This window comes from Mesoplodon mirus (assembly GCF_964341445.2).
Source record: "Mesoplodon mirus genome assembly, chromosome: 15".
Classification (NCBI taxonomy): domain Eukaryota; kingdom Metazoa; phylum Chordata; class Mammalia; order Artiodactyla; family Ziphiidae; genus Mesoplodon; species Mesoplodon mirus.
In genome coordinates, this window is record NC_138991.1 from 24,875,233 (window position 1) to 24,899,203 (window position 23,971).

A 23,971-nucleotide genomic window follows, 5' to 3' on the forward strand; every position below is an offset into this window, starting at 1 on the left:
AAGATGCTCACCACTAATCATTAGGGAAATAAAAATCAAAACTATAGTGAGATAGTTCACACCCATTAGGATGGCTACTATTAAAAACAGAAAATAGCAAGTGCTGGAAAGAATGTGGGTAAATTGGAACACTTGTGCGCTATTGGTGGGAATGTAAAATGGTACAGTCACTGTGTAAACAGTATGGTGGTTCCTCAAAAAATTAAAAATAGAATTTCCATAGGATTCAACAATTTCACTTGTGAACATGTACCCAAAAGAATTGAAGGTAGAGTCTCAAAGAGGTATTTGTACCCCATAGCAGCATTATTCACAACAGCTAACTTATGGAGGCAACCCAAGTGTTCATCAACAGATTAATGGATAAGTTAAAGGTGATATATACATAAAAATGAATTATTTGACATTTAAAAGGAAGGAAATTCTGACCTAAGCTACAACATGAATGAACCTTGAGGACATTATGTTCAGTGAAATAAGCCAGTCACAAAAAGACAAATATTGTATAATTCCACGTATATGAGGTACTGAGAGTAGTCAAAACCACAGAGACAGAAGTAGAATGATGGTTGCCAGGGGTTTGGATGAGGTGGAATGTGGAGTTACCATTTAATGGGTATAGAGTTTCAGTGTTTACAAGATGAAAAGATTTATGAAGATGGATATTGGAAATGGTTTCACAGCATTATGAATGTATTTAACATCATTGAAGTATATACTTAAAAATGGATAAGCTGGTAAATCTAATAAAATAAATTTATTAATTTTATTTATTTTTTTGGCTGTGTTGGGTCTTAGTTGCAGCACGTGGGATCTTTGTTGAGGCATGTGGGATCCTTTTGGTGTGGCATGTGGGCTTTTTGTTGCAGCACACGGGCTTCTCTCTAGTTGTGGCACGCAGGTTTTTCTCTCTTTAGTTGTGGCACGCAGACTCCAGGGCACGTGGGTTCTGTAGTTGTGGCGTGCGGGCTCCAGGATGCGTAGGCTCTGTAGTTTGTAGCACGCAGGCTCTCTCAAGACATGTGAACTCATTAGTTGTGGCGTGCGGGCTTAGTTGCCCCGCGGCATGTGGGATCTTAGTTTCCCGACCAAGGATCAAACCTGCACCCCATGCATTGGAAGGCAAATTCTTTACCACTGGACCACTGGGGAAGTCCCAAGCTGGTAAATCTTATGTTATGTGTATTTTACCACAAAAAAATTAGGGGGAGGGACTTCCCTGGTGGCTCTGTGGTTGAGAATCCTCCTGCCAATGCAGGGGACATGGGTTCAATCCCTGTTCCTGGAAGATCCCACATGCCGTGGAGCAACTAAGCCCGTGCACCACAACTACTGAGCCTGCATGCCACAACTACTGAAGCCTGCTCACTTAGAGCCCGTACTCTGCAACAAGAGAAGCCACTGCAGTGAGAAGCCCATGCACGGTAACAAAGAGTAGCCCCCACTTGCCACAACTAGAGAAAGCCCGTGCACAGCAATGAGGACCCAATGTAGCCAAAAAAAAAAAAAAAAAATTAGAGGGATAAAAGCAAATTAGTGGTTGCCTAGGGCTGAAAGTAGCAGAAGTAGGAATAACTGCAAATGGACATGAGGAAACTTTTTGGCGATAGAAAAGTTCTAATGGTTGCACAATTATTTAAATTTGGTGAAAATCATCGAATCACTTATAATTGGTGAATTCTATAGTATGTAAATTATATCTCAATTTAAAAAAAGAATTATGTGGAGATACAAGATGATGAAATATATAGAAAAGAGTGTAAGAGACATATGGGACATGGTAAAAAGTTGTAATCCTAGTAGGTTAGAAGTGAGATAATGGGGCAAACACACTATTTGAGAATATTGAGTATTTTCTAAAGTTTTTTATCTTTATATTTTTGGTATCTTTATCCAGACACAGATTCAAGAAATATCGCAAGGCCTAAGCAGAATAAATTTACACCAAGGCTAATTATATTAAATCTGTTAAAAACCAAAGACCAAGAGAAAAACCTTAAAATTAGAATGAGAAAAACTCAATTTACCTGCAAAAGACCAAAAATAAGACTGACAGCTGACTTCTCAAGGAAACAGAAGTCAGAAAACAATGCAAAGATAACTTCAAAATGAAATAAAATGACTGCCAAGTTAGAATTCTACACTCAGCAAAATGATTTTTGAGAAATGAAGGTGGAAATACAGTTTCAGAAAAAGAAAAACTGCAAAATTTGTCACCAGTAGACTCACACTAAAAGAAATGCTAAAAAGGTATTTTTCAGGTGGAAGGAAAAAGGAAAAGCACAAAACTGAAAGGAAAAATACAGAGCAACATAAAGTTAAAGACAATGGATAAATTTAATAAATACTGATTGTATAAAACAATGGCAATGACAATAACAATACAAATAAAATTTATATAAAAATATATTTAAAATATAAATTTAAAAATATATAATTAAAATATATGGCACTGAGAACACAAAAGTTGTGTGTGTGTGTGTGTGTGTGTGTGTTGGATAATTGAACTTAAAGTGTTTTTAGGTCCTTACATTGTCTGGGAGATAGAAAAGTTCCTATTTGATTCATGATGTGTAATCTGTAGGGTACCCATTTAAAAAAAGAATAAAAACCTGCCGGGGTGGGTGGTGGTCCATACTCCTGGGCCCCACAGGACACTTCCTACATAAAGACACTCCATTAAGACCACGAGATGTAGCTGATTTACCTAATATATAGAAACAAACACAGAGAATTGGGCAAAATGAGAAGACAAAAGAATATTTTCCAAACAAAAGAACAAGACAAACCTCAGAAAAGAAAACAGAGTAAAATGGAGATAAAGTGACCTTCCAGATAAATAATTCAAAGTAACGATATAAAGATGCTCACTGAACTTAGGAAAAGAATGGAGGAACACAATGAGAACTTCAACAGAAAGAGAAAATATAAAGAAGAACCAATCAGAGCTGAAGAATACAATAACTGAAATGAAAACACACTAGAGGGAACCAACAGCAGATTAGATTATGCAGAAGAATGGATCAGTGATCTGGATGACAGGGTAGCGGAAATCACCCAGTCAGACCAGCAGAAAGGAAAAAGAAACAACAACAACAAAAAATGAGGATAGTTTAAGGGACCTCTAGGACAACATCAAGCATACTAATATTCACATTATAGGGGTTGCAGAAGGAGAAGCGAGAGAGAAAGGGACAGGAAACCTATTTGAAGAGATAATGGCTGAAAACTTCCTGACATTGCAAAAAAAACAAACACCCAACTTCAGGAATCACAGGGAGTTCCAAACAATGACCCCAAAGAGAAACACACCAAGACACATTATAACTAAAATGTCAAAAGTAAAAGATAAAGAGAGAATTAAAAGCAGCAAGAGAAAAACAACTAGTTAAATACAAGGGAGTCCCCATAAGACTACCAGGTGACTTTTCAGCAGAAGCTTTACAGGCCAGAGGGAGTAGCAAACATATTCAAAGTGCTGAAAGGAAAAAACTTACAACCAACAATACTCTGCTTGGCAAGGTTATCATTCAGAATTGATGGAGAGACAAAGAGCTTCCCAGAGAAGTAAAAGTAAAGGAGTTCATCACCACTAAACGGAACTTATAAGAAATATTAAAGGGACTTCTTTAAACAGAAAAGAAAGGTCATAACTAGAAATACGAAAATTATGAAAGAAAAAGTCTCACCAATAAAGGCAAACATATAGTAAATGTCATGGATCAACAACCTGCATAGCTAGTATGAAGTCTGAAAGACAAAACTAGTAAAATCATATATATCTACAATAATTAGTAAAGGTATACACACAAAAGGATGTAAAATGTGAAGTTAAAAACATAAAGTGTCGGGGGAGATGTTAAAATGTAGTGTTTTTAGAGTGCACTCAAACTTAAGTGATCATCAACCTAAAATAGACTGCTAAATACATAGGTTGTTATATAAGAACCTCATGGTAACCATGAGCCAAAAACCAATAAAAGACACACAAAATATAAAGAGAAAGAAATATAAATGTAACACTAAAGAAAGGAATCAAATCATAAGGGGAGAAAGCAAGAGAAAAAGAAAGGAATAGAGATCAATAAAAATTACCAGAAAACAATTAACAAAATGGCAATAAGTATATACCTATCAATAATTAATTTAAATGTAAATGGACTATACGTTCCAATCAAAAGACACAGGGTGGCTGAATGGATAAAAAAAGAAAACACCACATATATGCTGCCTAGAAGAGACTCACTTCAGATCTAAAGACACACACACTAAAAGTGAGGGGGCAGAAAAATATATTCCATGCAAATGGAAACAAAAAAGAAAGCTTGGGTAGCAATATTTATAACAGGCAAAATAGACGTTAAAACAAAGACTGTAACAAGAGATAAAGAAGGGCATTACATAATGATAAAGGGATCACTCCAAAAAGAAGATATAACACTTGTAAATATATATACACCAATATAGGAGCACCTAAATATATAAAGCAAATATTAGAAGACATAAAGGAAGTAATTGACAGGAATTCAATAATGGTAGGGGACTTTAACACCCCACTTACCTCAGAGGATAGATCATCCAGAAAGAAAAACAGTAAGGAAATGTTGGCCTTAAACTACACTTTAGACCAATGAACTTAGTAGATATATAAAGAATATTCCATCCAAAACTGCAGAACACACATTCTTTTCAAATGCACATGAAACATACTTCAGGATAGATCACATGTTAGGGCACAAAACAAGTCTCAATAAATTAAGGAAGACTGAAATCCTATCAACCATCATTTCTGACCACAACAGTATGTGACTAGAAATCAACTACAAGAATAAAACTAGAAGAAACACAAACACATGGAGTCTAAACAACATGGTACTAAACAACCAATGGATCACTGAAGAAATCAAAGAGAACAAAAACGCTGGAGACAAATAATAATGGAAACGCAATACTGCAAAATTTATGAAACACAGCAAAGGCAGTTCTAAGTGGGAAGTTTATAGTGATACATGCCCATGCCAGGAAACAAGAAAAATCTCAAATAAACAATCTAACCTTACACCTAAAAGAACAATAAAAAGAACAACCCCACCACCACCAAAGTTAGTAGAAGGAAGGAAATTATAAAGATCATAGTGGAAATAAATGAAATAGAGGCAAAAACTAGAAAAGATTAATGAAACTAAGAGCTAGTTCTTTGAAAAGTTAAACAAAATTGATAAATCTTTAGCCAGAATCATCAAGAAAAAAAAAGAGAACAGGCTCCAATAAATAAATAAATCAGAAATGAAAGAGGATAATTTACAACTGACATCACAGAAATACAAAGGATCATAAGAGATTACTATGAACAATTATATGACAACAAATTGGACAACCTAGAAGTAATGGATAAATTCCTAGAAACATATCTTTCCAAGACTGAATCAGAAAATCTGAACAGACATTACTAGCAATTAAATTGATTCAGTAATCAAAAAACTTCCAACAAACAAAATAACACACAGCTTCACAGGTGAATTCTACCAAGCATTTAAAGAAGAGTTAATACCTATCTTTCTCAAACTATTCCAAAACTGATGAGGAAGGAATGCTGCTAAACTCATCCCATGAGGCCAGCATTACCCTGATACCAAAACCAGACAAAACATCACAAAAAAAGGAAATTACAGGCCATATCCCTGATGAATATAGGTGCAAAAACACTCAACAAAATGCAGGAAAACTGAATTCAACAATACATTAAAAGGATCATACACCATTATCTAGTGGAATTTATCCCAGAAGAGCAAGGATGGTTTGATATCTGCAAAACAATCAATGTGATACACCACATTAACAAAACAAAAGATAAAAATCATATGATCCTCTTAAAAATGGAGAAAACCTTCTGACAAAATTCAGCATCCATATATTATAAAAATTCTCAACAAAGTGGATATAGAGGGAACATACCTCAACATAATAAAGGCCATATATGACAAAGCCATAGCTAACATCATACTCAATGGTGAAAAGCAGAAATCGTTTCCTCTAAGATCAGGAACAAGACAAAGATGCCCACTCTTGTCACTTTTATTCAGCCACACTATTGGAATTTCTAGCCACAGCAATCAGACAAGAATAAGGAATAAAGGACATCCAAACTGGAAAGGAAGAAGTAAAACTGTCACTGTTCGCAGATGACATGATACTATATATAGGAAACCCTAAAGACTCCACCAAAGATTACTAGAACTAATAAATAAATTCAGTAAAGTTGCAGGATACAAAATTAATACTCAGAGATCTGTTGAGTTTCTACACACTAATAACTATCTATCAGAAAGAGAAATTAAGAAAATAATCCCATTTATGGTTTCATCAAAAAGAATAAAATACTTAGGAATAAATTTAACCAAGCAGGTGAAAGACCTGTATTCTGAAATCTATAAGACATTGAGGGAGGAAATTGAAGACAACACAAATAAATGGAAAGATACACCATGCTCATGAATTTGAAGAATTAATTGTTAAAATATCCATACTACCCAAAGTGATCTACAGATTCAATGCAATCCTTATCAAAATACCAATGGCATTTTTCATAGAACTAGAACAAATAATTCTGAAATTTGTATGAACCACGAAAGATCCTGAATAGCCAAAGCAATCTGAGAAAGAAGAACAAAGCTGGAGGTATCAAGGTCCCTGATCTCAGACTATACTACAAAGCTATAGCAATCAAAACACTATGGTACTGGCACAAAAACAGACACATATATCAATGGTACAGAATACAGAGCCCAGAAATAAATCCACACTTATATGGTCAATTAATCTATGACAAAGGAGGCAAGAATATACAATGGGGAAAAGACAAGTCTCTTCAATAAATGGTGTTGGAAAACTGGACAGCTACATGCAAAAGAATCAAACTGGACCATTTTCTTACACCATATACAAAAATAAATTCAAAATGGATTAAAGACTTACCTGAAATCATAAACCTCCTAGAAGAAAACACAGGTAGTGAACTCTTTGACACTGGTCTTAGTAATACTTTTCTTGAGTCTGTTTCCTCAGGCAAGGAGAACAAAAGCAAAAATAAACAAATGAGACTACATCAAACTAATAAGCTTTTGCACTGCAAAGGAAACTATCAACAAAGCAAAAAGGCAGCCTACTGAATGGGAGAAGATATTTGCAAACAGTATATCTGATAAGGGGTTAATATTAAAAATATACAAAAGACTCATACCACTCAAAATAAAAAAAAAACCAATTAAAATATGGTCAGAGGGGGCTTCCCTGGTGGCGCAGTGGTTGAGAGTCCGCCTGCTGATGCAGGAGACACGGGTTCGTGACCCGGTCCGGGAAGATCCCACATGCCGCAGAGCAGCTGGGCCCGTGAGCCATGGCTGCTGAGCCTGCGCGTCCGGAGCCTGTGCTCCGCAACGGGAGAGACCACAACAGTGAGAGGCCCGCATACCACAAAAAAAAAAAAAATATATGGTCAGAGGACCTGAATAGACCTTTTTCCAAAGGAGACATACAGATGGCCAACAGATACATGAAAAGATGCTCAACATCACTAATCATCAAGGAAATGGAAATCAAAACCGAAGAAATACCTCCCACCTGTCAGAATCACTATCATCAAAAAGACCCCAACAGGGGGGACCTTCAAGATGAAGGAGGAGTAAGACGTGGAGACCACTTTCCTCCCCACAAATACATCAAAAATACATCTACATGTGGAACAACTCCTACAGAACACCTCCTGAACGCTGGCAGAAGACATCAGACTTCACAAAAGGCAAGAAAATCCCCATGTACTTGGGTAGGGCAAAAGAAAAAAGAAAAAACAGAGACAAAAGAATAGGGATGGGACCTGCACCTCTGGGAGGAAGCTGTGAAGAAGGAAAAGTTTTCACACACTAGGAAGACCCTTCACTGGCAGAGACAGGGGGTGGGCGGGAGGGGAAGCTTTGGAGCCACAGAGGAGAGCACAGCAACAGAGGTGCAGAGGGCAAAGCGAAGAGATTCCCCCACAGAGGACTGGTGCTGACCATCACTCACCAGCCTGAGAGGCTTGTCTACTCAACCACTGGGGCGGCTAGTGGCTGGGAGCTGAGGCTAGGGCTTCAGAGGTCATATCCCAGGGAGAGGACTGGGATTGGCTGTGTGAACACAGCCTGAAGGGGGCTAGTGAGCCACAGCTAGCTGGGAGGGAGTCTGGGAAAATGTCTGGACCTGCCTAAGAGGCAAACGACCATTGTTTCGGGGTGTACGAGGGGAGGGGATTCTTTCCCTGTCTGCCCACAGAAGGCAGAGTACCACCTAAATGAGCTCCAGAGATGGGTGCAAGCCATGGCTATCAGCTTGGACCCCAGAGACGGGCATGAAATGCTAATGTTGCTGCAGCCACCAAGAATCCTGCGTGCAAGCACAGGTCACTATCCACACACCCCCCCCCAGGAGTCTGTGCAGCACACCACTGCCAGGGTCCCGTGATCCAGGGACAAGTTCCCTGGGAGAACACACGGTGCACCTTAGGTTGTTGCAACGTCACGCTGGCCTCTGCCACTGCAGGCTTGCCCCACATTCCAATTATAACTACTGTACCCCTCCCTCTCCCTGACCTGAGTGAGCCAGAGACCCCTAGTCAGCTGCTCCTTTAACCCTGTCCTGTCTGGGTGGGAACAGATGCCTGAGGGTGACCTACACACAGAGGTGGGGCCAAAACCAAAGCTGAACCCCAAGAGCTGTGTGAACAAAGAAGAGAAAAGGAAATTTCTCCATGCAGCCTCAGGAGCAGCAGATTAAGTCCCCACAATCAACTTGATGTACCCTGCATTTGTGGAATACCTGAATAGGCAATGAATCACCGCAAAATTGAGGCGGTGGACTTTGGGAGCAACTGAAGTCTTGCGGTCCGTTGTCTATGACTGATTTGTTTCTGACTTTTATGTTTATCTTAGTATAGTTTTTAGCACTTGTTATCATTGGTGGATTTGTTTATTGGTTTGGTTGCTCTCTTCTTTTATTATTATTTTTTATTTTAATAATTTTTAATAATTTTAATTTTAATAATTTTTTTTCTCCCTTTCCTTCTGAGCCGAGTGGCTGACAGGGTCTTGGTGCTCCAGCCTGGTGTCAGGCCTGAGCCTCTGAGGTGGGAGAGTTGAGTTCAGGACATTGGACCACCAGAAACTTCCTGGCCCCACATAATATCAATCCATGAGAGCTCTCCCAGAGACCTCTGTCTCAATGCTAAGACCCAGCTCCACCCAACGGCCAGCAAGCTCCGGTGCTGGATGCCCAGTGCCAATCAACTAGCAAGACAGGAGCACAACCCCAACCATTAGCAGAGAGGCTGCCTAAAATCATACTAAGTTCACAGACACCCCAAAACACATCACCAGACGTGGCCCTGCCCACCAAAAAGACAAGATCCAGCCCCACCCACTAGAACACAGGCACCAGTCCCCTCCACCAAGAAACCTACACAACCCACTGGACCAACCCCAACCACTGGGGGCAGACACCAAAAACAACGGGAATGGCAAACCTGCAGTCTGCAAAAAGGAGACCCCAAACACAGTAAGGTAAACAAAATGAGACAACAGAGAAATATGCAGCAGATGAAGGAGCAAGGTAAAAACCCACCAGACCAAACAAATGAAGAGGAAATAGGCAGACTACCTGAAAAAGAATGCAGAGTAATAATAGTAAAGATATCCAAAATCTTGGAAATAGAATGGAGAAAACACAAGAAACGTTTAACAAGGACCTAGAAGAACTAAAGAGCAAACAAACAATGATGAACAAAACAACAAATGAAATTAAAAATTCTCTAGGAGGAATCAATAGCAGAATAACTGAGGCAGAAGAACTGAAAAGTGACCTGAAGATAAAATAGTGGAAATAACTGCTGCAGAGCAGAATAAAGAAAAAAGAATAAAAAGAATTGAGGACAGCCTCAGAGACCTCTGGGACAACACTTAATGTACCAACATTCGAATTATAGGGGTCCCAGAAGAAGAAGAGAAAAAGAAAGGGTCTGAGAAAATATTTGAGGAGATTATAGTTGAAAACTTCCCTAATATGGGAAAGGAAATAGTCAATCAAGTCCAGGAAGAACACAGGGCCCCTTACAGGATAAATCCATGGAGAAGCATGCCAAGACACAAATTAATCAAACTATCAAAAATTAAATACAAAGAAAAAGTATTAAAAGCAGCAAGGGAAAAGCAACAAATAACATACAAGGGAATCCCCATAAGGTTAACAGCTGATCTTTCAGCAGAAACTCTGCAAGCCAGAAGGGAGTGGCAGGACATATTTAAAGTGATGAAAGGGAAAAATCTACAACCAAGATTACTCTACCCAGCCAGGATCTCATTCAGATTCGACAGAGAAATTAAAACCTTTACAGACAAGCAAAAGTTAAGAGAATTCAGCACCACCAAACCGGCTTTACAACAAATACTAAAGGAACTTCTCTAGGCAGGAAACACAAGAGAAGGAAAAGACCTACAAAAACAAACCCAAAACAATTAAGAAAATGGTAATAGGAACATACATATCAATAATTACCTAAATGTAAATGGATTAAATGCTCCAACCAAAAGACTGGCTGAATGGATACAAAAGTAAGACCTGTATGTATATTGTCTACAAGAGACCCACTTCAGACCTAGGGACACATAGAGACTGAAAGTGAAGGGATGGAAGAAGATATTCTATGCGTATGGAAATCAAAAGAAAGCTGGAGTAGCAATTCTCATGTCAGACAAAATAGAATTTAAAATAAAGACTATTATAAGAGACAAAGAAGGACACTATATAATGAGCAAGGGATCAATCCAAGAAGAAGATATAACAATTGTAAATATTTATGCACCCAACATACGAGCACCTCAATACATAAGGCAAATCCTAACAGCCATAAAAGGAAATTGACAGGAACACAATAATAGTAGGGGACTTTAACACCCCACTTTCACCAATGGACAGATCACCCAAAATGAAAATAAATAAGGAAACACAAACATTAAATGACACATTAGACAATATGGACTTCATTGATATTTATAGGACATTCCATCCAAAAACAACAGAATACACTTTCTTCTCAAGTGCTCATGGAACATTCTCCAGGATAGATCATATCTTGGGTCACACAAATCAAGCCTTGGTAAATTTAAGAAAATTGAAATTGTATCAAGTATCTTTTCCGACCACAATGCTATGAGACTAGATATCAATTACAGGAAAAAAACTGTAAAAAATACAAACACATGGAGGCTAAACAATATAGTACTAAATAACCAAGAGATCACTGAAGAAATCAAAGAGGAAATCAACAAATACCTAGAAACAGATGACAATGAAAACACGACGACCCAAAACCTACGGGATGCAGCAAAAGCAGTTCTAAGAGGGAAGTTTATAGCAATACAATCCCACCTTAAGAAACAGGAAACATCTCAAATAAACAACCTAACCTTACACCTAAAACAATTAGAGAAAGAAGAACAAAAACATCCCAAAGTTAGCAGAAGGAAAGAAATCATAAAGATCAGAAAGAAGTGAAAAAGAAATGAAGGAAACAATAGCAAAGATCAATATAATTAAAAGGTGGTGCTTTGAGAAGATAAACAAAATTGATAAACCATTAGCCAGACTCAACAAGAAAAAAAGGGAGAAGACTCAAATCAACAGAATTACAAAAGAAAAAGAAGTAACAACTGACACTGCAGAAATAAAAGGATCATGAGAGATTACTGCAAGCAACTATATGCCAATAAAATGGACAACCTGGAAGAAATGGACAAATTCTTAGAAAAACACAACCTGCCCAGATTGAACCAGGAAGAAATAGAAAATATAAATAGACCAATCACAAGCACTGAAATTGAAACTGTGAGTAAAATCTTCCAATAAACAAAAGCCCAGGACCAGATGGCTTCACAGGTGAATTCTTTTTTTTTTATTTTTTTTATTTTTTTATTTTTTTATTTTTTTATTTTTTTATTTTTTGCTTTATAACAAATTTAATCAGTTATACATATACATATGTTCCCATATCCTCTCCCTTTTGCGTCTCCCTCCCACCCTCCCTATCCCACCCCTCCAGGCGGTCACAAAGCACTGAGCTGATCTCCCTGTGCTATGCGGCTGCTTCCCACTAGCTATCTACCTTACGTTTGGTAGTGTATATATGTCCATGCCGCTCTTTCACTTTGTCACAGCTTACCCTTCCCCCTCCCCATATCCTCAAGTCCATTCTCTAGTAAGTCTGTGTCTTTATTCCTGTCTTACCCCTATGTTCTTCATGACATTTTTTTTTCTTAAATTCCATATATATGTGTCAGCATACAGTATTTGTCTTTCTCTTTCTGACTTACTTCACTCTGTATGACAGACTCTACACAGGTGAATTCTATCAAGCATTTAGAGAAGAGCTAACACCTATCCTTCTCAAACTCTTCCAAAATAGAGCAGAGGGAGGCACACTCCCAAACTCATTCTACGAGGCCACCATCACTCTGATACCAAAACCAGATAAAGATGTCACAAAAAAAGAAAATTACATGCCTATATCACTGATGGACATGGATGCAAAAATCCTCAATAAAATACTAGCAAACAGAATCCAACAGCACATTAAAAGGATCATACACCATGATCAAGTGGGTTTATCCCAGGAATGAAAGGATTCTTCAATATATGCAAATCAATCAATGTGATACACCATATTAACAAATTGAAGGATAAAAACCATATGACAGTCTCAATAGACGCAGAAAAAGCTTTCGACAAAATTCAACACCCATTTATGATAAAAACTCTCCAGAAAGTAGGCATAGAGGGAACCTACCTCAACATAATAAAGGCCATATATGACAAACCCACTGCAAACATCATTCTCAATGGTGAAAAACTGAAACCATTTCCTCTAAGATCAGGAAGAAGACAAGGTTGCCCACTCTCATCACTGTTATTCAACATAGTTTTGGAAGTTGTAACCATGGCAATCAGAGAAGGAAAAGAAATAAAAGGAATCCAAATCAGAAAAGAAGAAGTAAAGCTGTCACTCTTTGCAGATGACATGATACTATACATAGAGAATCCTAAAGATGCTACCAGAAAACTACTAGAGCTAATCAATGAATCTGGTAAAGTAGCAGGATACAAAATTAATGCACAGAAATCTCTTACATTCCTATACACTAATGGTGAAAAATCTGAGAGAGAAATTAAGGAAACACTCCCATTTACCACTGCAACAAAAAGAATGAAATACCTAGGAATAAACCTACCTAAGGAAACAAAAGACCTGTATAAAGAAAACTATAAGACACTGATGAAAGAAATTAAAGATGATACAAACAGGTGGAGAGATATACCATGTTCTTGGATTGGAAGAATCAACATTGTCAAAATGACTATACACCCAAAGCAATCTTCAGATTCAGTGCAATCCCTATCAAACTACCAATGGCATTTTTCACAGAACCAGAACAAAAAAATTTCACAATTTGTATGGAAACACAAAAGACCCCGAAAAGGCAAAGCAATCTTGAGAAAGAAAAACGGAGCTGGAGGAATCAGGCTCCCTGAATTTAGACTATACTACAAAGCTACAGTAATCAAGACAGTATGGTATTGGCACAAAAACAGAAATATAGATCAATGGAGCAGGATAGAAGCCCAGAGATAAACCCATGCACACATGGTCAGCTTCTCTTTGATAAAGGAGGCAAGAATATACAATGGAGAAAAGACAGTCTCTTCAATAAGTGGTGCTGGGAAAACTGGACAGCTACATGTAAAAGAATGAAATTAGAACACTTCCTAACACTGTATACAAAAATAAACTCAAAATGGATTAAAGAACTAAATGTAAGGCCAGACACTATAAAACTCTTAGAGGAAAACATAGGCAGAACACTCTATGACATAAATCACAGCAAGATCCTTTTTGACCCACCTCCTAGAGAAATGGAAATAAAACCAAAAATAAACAAATGGGACCTAATGAAACTTCAAAGCTTTTGCACAGCAAAGGAAACCATAAAAAAGACGAAAAGACAACCCTCAGAATGGGAGAAAATATTTTCAAACGAAGCAACTGACAAAGGATTAACCTCCAAAATATACGAGCAGCTCATGCAGCTCAATATCAAAAAAAAAAAAAAAAAAAAAACCCAATCCAAAAATGGGCAGAAGACCTAAACAGACATTTCTCCAAAGAAGATATACAGATTGCCAACAAAGACCTGAAAGGATGCTCAACATCACTAATCATTAGAGGAATGCAAATCAAAACTACAATGAGGTATCACCTCACACCGGTCAGAATGGCCATCATCAAAAAATCTACAAACAATAAATGCTGGACAGGGTGTGGAGAAAAGGGAACCCTCTTGCACTGTTGGTGGGAATGTAAATTGATACAGCCACTATGGAGAACAGTATGGAGGTTCCTTAAAAAACTAAAAATATGGGCTTCCCTGGTGGCGCAGTGGTTGAGAGTCCGCCTGCCGATGCAGGGGACACGGGTTCGTGCCCCGGTCCGGGAAGATCCCACATGCCGCGGAGCGGCTGGGCCCGTGAGCCATGGCCGCTGAGCCTGCGCATCCGGAGCCTGTGCTCCGCAACGGGAGAAGCCACAACAGTGAGAGGCCCGCGTACCGCAAAAAAAAAAAAAAAAAAAAAAAAAAAACTAAAAATAGAACTACCATATGATCTAGCAATCCCACTACTGGGCATATACTCTGAGAAAACCATAATTCAAAAAGAGACATGTACCACAATGGTCAGTGCAGCACTGTTTACAATAGTCAGGACATGGAAGCAACCTAAGTGCCCACTGACAGATGAATGGATAAAGATGTGCCACATGTATACAATGGAATATTACTCAGCCATAAAAAGAAACGAAATTGAACTATTTGTAGTGAGGTGGATGGACCTAGAGTCTGTCATGCAGAGCGAAGTAAGGCAGAAAGAGAAAAACAAATACCGTATGCTAACACATATATACAGAATCTAAAAAAAAAAATGTTTCTGATGAATCTAGTGGCAGGACAGGAATAAAGACATAGACGTAGAGAATGGACTTGAGGACATGTGGAGGGGAAAGGGACAAAGTGAGAGAGTAGCGTTGATATATATACACTACCAAATGTAAAATAGCTAGTGGTAAGCAGCTGCATAGCACAGGGAGATCAGCTCGGTGCTTTGTGACCACCTAGAGGGGTGGGATAGGGAGGGTGGGAGGGAGATGCAAGAGGAAGGAGATATAGGGATATATATAGACATTTAGCTGATTCACTTTGTTATACAGAAGAAATTAACACAACATTGTAAGCAATTATATTCCAATAAAGATGTTAAAAAATAAAGCAAAAAAGACAACAGATAACAATAATTGGTGAGGATGTGGAGAAAAGTGAACCTTTGTGGACTGTTAGTGCGAATATAAATTGGTACAGCCACTATGGGAAATAGTATGGAGGTCCCTCGAAAAATTAAAAATAGAACTACCATATGATCTAGCAATTCCACTTCTGGGTGGAAAACAAAAGGAAACGAACCCACTAAATTGAAACATATATGAATAATATATGTTCAGTGAACAATAATGTTCATTGCAGCATTATTTATGACAGCTGAGCTGTGGAAGCAATCTAAATATCCACTGATATATGAATGGATAAAGAATATGTGGTATATATACACAATGGATTATCATCGACTACAAACAAGAATGAAATCTTGCCATTTGCCACAACATGCCACAACTTATGCTAAGTGAAATAAGTCGGACAGAAAAAGACAAATACCATATGTTTTCACTTACGTGTGAAATCTAAAAAAACAAAACAAAACAGAAATAGACATAGATACGGAGAACAAACTGTATCAGAGAACAGAGAACAAACTGATTGCCAGAGGGGACAGCTATAGGGGGTTGGGTGAAATAGGTGAAGGAGATTAAGAGGGACAAACTTCCAGTTATAAAATACATAAGTCACAAGATGTAATATACAGCATAAGAAATATAGTCAATAATACTGTAATATCTTTGTACAGTGACAGATGGTTTTTAGACCTATCATGGTGATCATTTCGTAACGTATTTAAAGGTCAAATCACTATGTTGTACACCTGAAACTAACATAATATTGTATGTCAACTATACTTCAATAAATAAATAAATAAAATTTATGTGGAAATGCAGAAGTTCAAGAATAGCCAAGACCTCTTGGGGAAGACCAGAAACATGAAAAACTTATTCTATTCTGTATTAAGTCTCATTATAGTAGCTACAGTATTTGACACAGCATGGAATTGGCACAAAGAGGAACTAATAGATAAACAGAAAATAAATGGACATCCCAGAACCAGATTCACATACAGAACATTGGTAAGTTATAAAAGGAATTGATGGTTTTTTCAGTACACAATCCTGGGTAAACTGGATAACCATATGGAAGAAAAAAAGGAGACCTGACCTTACAGCATATCTTAAAATCAATTCCAGGTGGACAACGTTGTCAGACTACATTGCCACTAGCTATATTTAATTAAATTAATTAAAGGAAATAAAATTTAAAATTCAGTGCAACAGACATACTGGCTACATTTCAAGTGCTCAATACCTGCATCATATTGGCTGTCATATTGGACAGCACAGATAGAGAATAGTTCCATCATTGCAGAAAGTTCTATTGGACAGCACTATTCTAAAAGAAATTATAGGAGAATATCTTTATGACTTAAGTAGGAAAAAATTTCTTAAACAGAATTTTTTAAAAAGATGCTAACCATAAAAGAAAAGCTTGAAAAATCCAATTCAATTAATTTAAATTTAAATTTAAATTAGGAACTTCTTTTCAACAAATAACACTATAAAGACTATAATGTAAGCCACAGAATGGAATAAGAGCCAGGTTTAGGGTGAGGCAAGTGAGGTGCTAAGCTTGGACACAATTTTTAAAGGGGCACCATAAAAACCCCTCAGTAATCAAAACAAATAAGATGTTATGCAATATTTTTAAAAAGCAGAGTTAATTTTTTAAAATCCATGATGAGCAAAATGTCATAATTTTAAATAAAGATAGGTATCAGTATTTCTGAGTTTTCCTTTGCCTCAGGCTCCAATATGATTTGACAGCATTGTGGGAAATGATATTTGCAACATGTACACAATAATGTCCATAATATTTAAAGAACACTTACAGACCAATAAAAATGTCAGACAACCTGACAGAAGAATAGGTTCAAGACCTGAAAGTTATTTCACAAAACAGTATATCCAAATGGCCAATAAATATATTAAAAGGTGCTCAACTTCATTAGTCATCAAGGAAATATAAATTAAAATAAGAAAGCATTCCACTACTCTCCCACCAAAATGGCTAAATGTAAAAGACAGACAATACCAAGTGTTGAGGAGGATATAGAAAAAAACAGAAATCTCAGACATGGCTGGTGGGAGTGTAAATTGATGCAACTAATTTGGAAAACTGGCAGTATCTCTTAAAGCAGAACTCACACATCCTAAAATTCAGCAATTCCATTTCTAGATATACCCAATAGAAATGCATTCATATGTTCAGCAAAAAACTTCATAAATGTTCCTAATAGAATTGTTCATAAGAGTCCCCAACTGGAAACAACCCAAATGTCCATCAATAAGGCAATGGATAAATAAATTGTGGTACATAAATTCATGAAATATTATAGAGCAATGAAAATAAAATATTACTACACGTAGGAATTCCCTGGTGGTCCAGTGGTTAGCACTCTACCCTTCCACTGCAGGGGGCAAAGAGTTCGATCCCTGGTCAGGGAACTAAGATCCCACAAGCCGCGTGGTGCAGCCAAAAAACAACAACAAAAAAACCAACCAAACAAACAAAATAAAACCAAAACCCCCCAAAATATTACTACATGCAATAACATAACTGAATCTTACAAACGTAATATTAAGCAAAAGAAGTCACACGTCAAAGTATATACACACATACATAAACCCTCAAACAGGTAAAACTTAATTATGGTGTTAGAAGTCAGGTTAGTGGTTGCCCTTGGGAAGAAAGGGACTTAAAGAGGGCATGAGGGGGTTCTGGGTACTGGTAATGTCCTATTTCTAGATCTAGGTTTAGGTTTCCTGGGTGTGTTTATGTGGTGAAAATTCGTCAAGCTGAAGGCTTTTTTGTCTAATAGAAACAGAAAATCTTTCAATAACAACTTTACTTAAAAGAAAATAAAAGTGTGTCCAGACCATTCAGGATCCCAGTGAAGAGGGAGATCAAGATTTTAAAAATTAAGCAATCAATCAAGTGATAAAGTCAGCTGTCACAACTGTCTCTCTCTGACCCCACTCCCTCTCCCCTAGCTAAGGCAGATATTTTCCGCCATCATCTTATCCACAAGTAGGGGAAGCTAGTCTTTGTCTTCCCATTTGATGCGCGGAAAGATGGCTGCCCTGAGTGGGTCAATGACTAGATTAAGGCCTCACAGGCTGTTAGAAGTAGATGCAGGACTAGAAACTGGTCTCCTAATTCCTATTCCTGAGCTTTGTGCACCAGGGCCTGCTGCTCCTGTGAATCAGGTCACCTGACCACACCGAAGGTCCAATCCGTGAATGCCTTCACTAGGGTCCAGTGAATTTTTCTCTGTGTCCCTAACTTACAGTGTCGCTAAGGATGGGGATGGCCTCCTAATTTATTTCACAGTTGAACTAACTTAAAGCAGATACCTAGTCAGTCATCACTGTATACACTTCTCTGGAAGCAAATGTCAAAAGGTGCAACTACAGGACATAAGGAGGCAGTTTTAAATAACCACTTTTCCCTCTTCTAAAAGTCCAATTACTGACTGTATTGAATGAGGCCTGATGGCACTTGAGAGCAGAACAAACCGATGTGAAACACATTCCGGATGGGATACTGTCTGCAGTGATTATTTCTAAACAAATGAAAAGTCATACTTATCATCTTTTAAATAAGATTTAAATTGTGGTTTAGAATGTTTTGAATTTAGTACTTTTGCTCCAAGCTGATTCTTCTTAAAAACACCTGAATATAAAGAAAGAATCTGTAAGCACGGGTTTTGGGAACAGATGGAGACAAGAACTGGTGGCTGTCTAGCAGGCAATTTATGGCTGTGTCCTACCTGTGTGTGGGCCATCAGAAGGGCTTATGGACCTCTCCCCCACTGCAATGCCCCCATTCTTCTTCTTTTTCCTCAAGAGAGCTGCCTTTTGAGCAAAATGCAGACCTCTAGGGGCTCTAGGGACTATTTTGGCCCCAAGACCCAGCTGCATAGGTATTCAAATTGGATACAGACTTTAGCTTTACAGTTCTTTCCAATTTTCTCCCCAAAATCTGAATAAGTGTTCCCTACCCAACTGAAGTCAGTTTTCTCTCAAGCCATGATCTATTTCTTTGTGCACATTCTCCCTGAACTATATTCTTTCTTATGTCAATCAAAGATGACACTCTGCTACCATCCACCATCCCCCCAACCCCAACACATACACCGACATCTGATTTTTTTGGTTTCTATTTTCTATTTCTCTTCTATAATAGCTCTTCTCTCTTTTTGACTAGTGTCCTGGCTCTTTTGTCCAACTTTGAACACTTGGGCTCCTTTGCTTCCTCATGCTGGACTGTAACTGCATCTTTGCTAGAATGCTTACCCATATGTAGAAATGCTTGGAAGAGAGAAAGATTCATGGTGTAACTGAAAGATGGCAAGTTTTATGTTATTTTAACTTTTGATATTCCTTCAGACTGTCTTGAAGAACCAGAAACAGCCCTTTCCCAGATTGCATTCCAACCCCGAGCCACTTACACAAAATGAGGGTTACTGCACTAGACAGTAAAACCGCCAATTAAAATAATTGTCTTGAATTGGGTTATATATTTCCTTATATCCTTGAATATTCTCAGGACTCCAAAGCAATTGAATCTGGTATGTGGTTTCCTAGACCCACAGGTCTGTTTTTCAAAGCCTCAACCTGAGAGACTGAAACCAAACACTTCAACCACAATTTACTTCTTTTGAGGTAAAGATTGGTCTCTTTCCTACATCTGTCTGACAGGATGTTTGGGTGACCAAATCAAAAGGCTATAATGAGCCCTCCATTCCTGGTAATTACCTTTGCATGGGGCCATCCTGCTGAGGGTTGTGCCCAGAATGAAGCCATCAGTGTCAGTGCCCCTATCCTTAATGAGATCCCTGTGGTTTAAGCAGAGCAGATGCAGACACATGCCCTACCTTCAACATGAGTGAGAGTCTTTTCCTGCATTTTCAGAGCAGTTTGACCAAAGGAACTATTGTAACTTCATGCTTCCAGTGTATGGTTCCATTTCTCCCTGGATTTGTTTTTCATATTATCTGTGTTGTCGGTTCATTGCAACATGGCTGCTCCCTCCACGAAGGTTCTTCTCCTTTCCTACACGTATCTCAATAGAGCTCTGCATTGTGGTACAGTGAAAGGCACAAACCTGCAGCCTTCTCTTCTTTGGTACTATCTCAGGTAACTGTACACAAGGCATGGGCAGGGGCCGGCTGCATTTACAATAATCTGGGTGCTCAGATATAGGAAAATTCACACCCGAATAAGAAACTGTGATTACGAAACTTCAATTAGTGGAACGTACCAGGCAAAAATCATTTAGGCACCGAGGGCTTGGGGAAATTTTTACTATATAAGAAACAAACAAAGTAGAAGAAAATGAGGAAGAAGAAGGAGGGGAGAGAAAGGAAAGAGAAGAGGAAGAAAAAGAGAAGAAGAAATTGAGCTCATAGATATCATACTAAGCATAGATATCGCACTGTACCGAAATACCCGCTGAGAAAGAGAAAGAGATTTCTTCCTCCCACACTGGGCTCACCTCTCGCTCTACAGGGCACTGTTCCGGTAATCGCCAGTAGAAGCTTTCTGTGGTCAACAATATATAATTCCAGATCAAAAGAAGGGTTCTGAAATCAAGATGTCGTTTTTTAGATCTATGGGCTCTCCAAGTGGAATCCAGGGATCTCTGGTGGATCGGCAAAGATTCTTCCAATCGTTCTGTGGGCTGGGTCAGTATGCAAGGCACAGAAGTATATTGGGTGGTTTGTTTTTTTCTCCTTTGAAACAATATTTTCCACTGTGGATTTCGATCAAAACTTAAATGCATCAAAACAAACATGTTTAAAGGGAGCTACAAATAATCACAGGGATTCAGCAAAAACAGCTCAAAAGTGGTTTTTTGTTTGTTTGTTTGCTGGCTTGTTTATTTAGTCTAGTAAATAGGTGAGACACTCCTGTTTTGCTCAAATAGTCTAAGGACTAAAAATTTTGAGACTCACCAGTCCAGATGAAAAGACGAACCTTGCAAAGCACACGTCTTTGAGGGGAAGAAAGTCAGGTCCTTTCTCCCCTGAGTTTCCCATTTCCTGGTGTCATTTAGTTCCTGGTCCTCTCTCTCTGTACTGCTTTTTAGCTCAGTGCCCACAGCTCTGAAGTCAGAAGCAGCCACTGCCAAGAAGAACCCTTCTCTGCTGCCATGGCTGTCTTTACTCAGGTTTCTCTTCCAGGGAGCAAGAGCTCAGGTGTGGGGTGAAGGAGGTGTCAGTTGCAGCTGCAGCTTGGGAAGGTCTGTTTTTCCTCATCCCAGCCCCACAGCAAGAGTTAACCCCAGGAGAGCCTCGGCTGCTGGAGGGGAGTTTTGTGAGCTATCTAATGACCCAAGTGTTACCCATATATTGTAGCACAACAAAGCTGTCAGGCCATCTAGGCTGCTCAGATGCCATGAGATAAAATTTAGTACTTATGTCTATGTCTGCCTTTCCCTCTCTAACAGAGCAATGTGTACATTCAGCTATTTGTTGGACCAATTTGCACAGTCATGGTTTCTTAGAAGAATTTCAAAACAGATGCGCTGCCTATACTGCAGGTAAACAGTGTGGGAGCCGTAAATTAGAATGGACTCAGAGGCCTGTAATTGGATTTTGCTGAAGTATTTGCAACACCATTTACCTATTCGGATAATTCTGTCACATGTACAAAGTGCTCTCAGATACCTCAGATGTCACCCTTAATTACTCAGATGCTGTTAGCTCTCTCAATCCTTTGGTGCAGACCCACTCAAGAGTAAAGGAAGCAATGTTCTTCTCACCTTGCTTGATAAGGTGAAAAGAACTTGTTCACTCTTCAAATGTGATTGAAAAAAAAAAAGGAAAGAAAGAAAGAGGAAAAAAACCAGTCCCAACATCTGAATGGAATTTATTACGTACCTCTCTGGGACCCCCTGGTTCTTGAATGTTTCAGCTAAGGATTCCCTCTTCCAAAGTCTGCAGAAGCTCAAGGACCCGCAGCCTGTCAGGGAATGATACTTTGTTGCCAGTTACTGCAAGTTGGTTTAAATATGCTGTCAAGATGCTGTAGCTGTGACCAAACCCCTGGCAGGGGGAGGCGGGGCAGAACGTGCCACGTAAGCATGCTTCTGTGTTTCTGTGTGGACACCCAGTGGGAAGGATAGTTGCCACTTCTGGAGAAACTGAAGGTTCTCTACTGTATTACATGATATGCTAGCCCTAGAATCTGCCTCATGCAGGTAAAGTCCACAAACTTACTCATGTCTTGAGGAGATCTATGTTTGATTCCTATTATGGCTAATGTTTCTGGATTCCTTGGGTATCAAGAAAGGGGATCAGAGTTATCAGAAGACCTGGTTTCAGCTCCGACTGCCGCTTACAAGCTCTAGGATTTTAAACTAATGTATCTGCTTTCTCTGAGCTTCAGTTTATTGGTACCATGGGTAAATAATATCCTCAATGGAGGTACTGGGGAATGAATTGAGATAATGATATGCAAACTGCCTGGTGGTGTTCCGTGCACATGAACTGTGTGTGAATCTGGGGGAGCACATTGTGGCAAACGACAACTCAGCCTTGAAAGAGGAAGACCCCATAATTATAATGGGAGCCCAGGGAAGGGCTTCAGTGACTGCTAATACCCTGATTTACTGCAACTTTTTGGAGGATGTTTGTTCTTAAGTTGAAATGGCGGAAAACGCACTGAACTGGAAGTTCAGCAATCAGTGTTCTAGTCTTGACTCTAGTAACAACAAAGCTAGATGAGTTTGGGCAAGTCATTTAATCTCTTTGTGTTTGTATATATAATAGTGAGAGTCATACTTTCCTTTTCCAAAGTTTAGCATCATTGTGATGCTTAAATAAGATAGAGTCTATACAAAAATATATAGAACATATTAAAATATAATTAATTTTGGCCAAAAGCTTCAAAACAATCCTATCAACCTATCAGTGCCTAACACATTCTGGCACATGTGTCTGATACTTAATCCTGTTTCTGTGGCTGATAGGAATGAGTTATAACTGGCAATGTCCTCACTAAATTCACCCAAATAGCCAGTCCCTTGCATTCTGTGTATAGCCCTTGAGGGGCAATGAGAAATAACATCAGGAGAGGAGCAAAGGCTGAACTCCAGCTTTTCTAAATTTCCTACGAATGCATGGTTGGAGCTTCTAGAATGAGGGCTATGTCTTTGATGGCTAGAATTGAGGGTCCTGTTTGGAGCCAAAGGGCTTCAGGAGATTGCTCCCTGTTTTGACTTAAGCATATAGTGGAGCAGGTCAGGAGGTCTGGGAGGCAGGGACAGTATCATCTTTGCAACTTGCTGAAGCTTAAGACAAAATCCCACCCTTAAATCCCTGATCACGCAACCTTGTAAACACTTACTTTCAACAGTAGCCAAGAAGGAGAACCATTCTCTCTATCAGATTTTTCATTTCCCTTCGCATCCAAGAAAATACCTGCAGAAGAAAGTTAGGAAAACTCATGTTTATTTGTTTTTGTTTTATTGTTTGCTTTTGCTTTTTCTTCCACGACCCAGCATACTGCAGATCTGCCCTGGGTGAACAGATTATGGGAGAGGTTTATGGAGCAGGC

The 23,971-nt window shown here is 38.7% G+C and overlaps 1 protein-coding gene across 1 annotated transcript in view; it reads right to left on the minus strand.

The window, feature by feature from the left end:
• Positions 1-22,338, minus strand: part of ASIP (agouti signaling protein) — a gene marked incomplete at its 3' end in the record, with an annotated part of 103,018 nt that extends 80,680 nt beyond the window's left edge. Inside the window, exons 1-2 of the mRNA XM_082643395.1 lie at positions 22,294-22,338; positions 20,907-20,994 (exon numbers count right to left, since the gene is read on the minus strand). The remainder of the gene's footprint in view (positions 1-20,906; positions 20,995-22,293) is intronic.
• Positions 22,339-23,971: the final 1,633 nt, after the last annotated feature.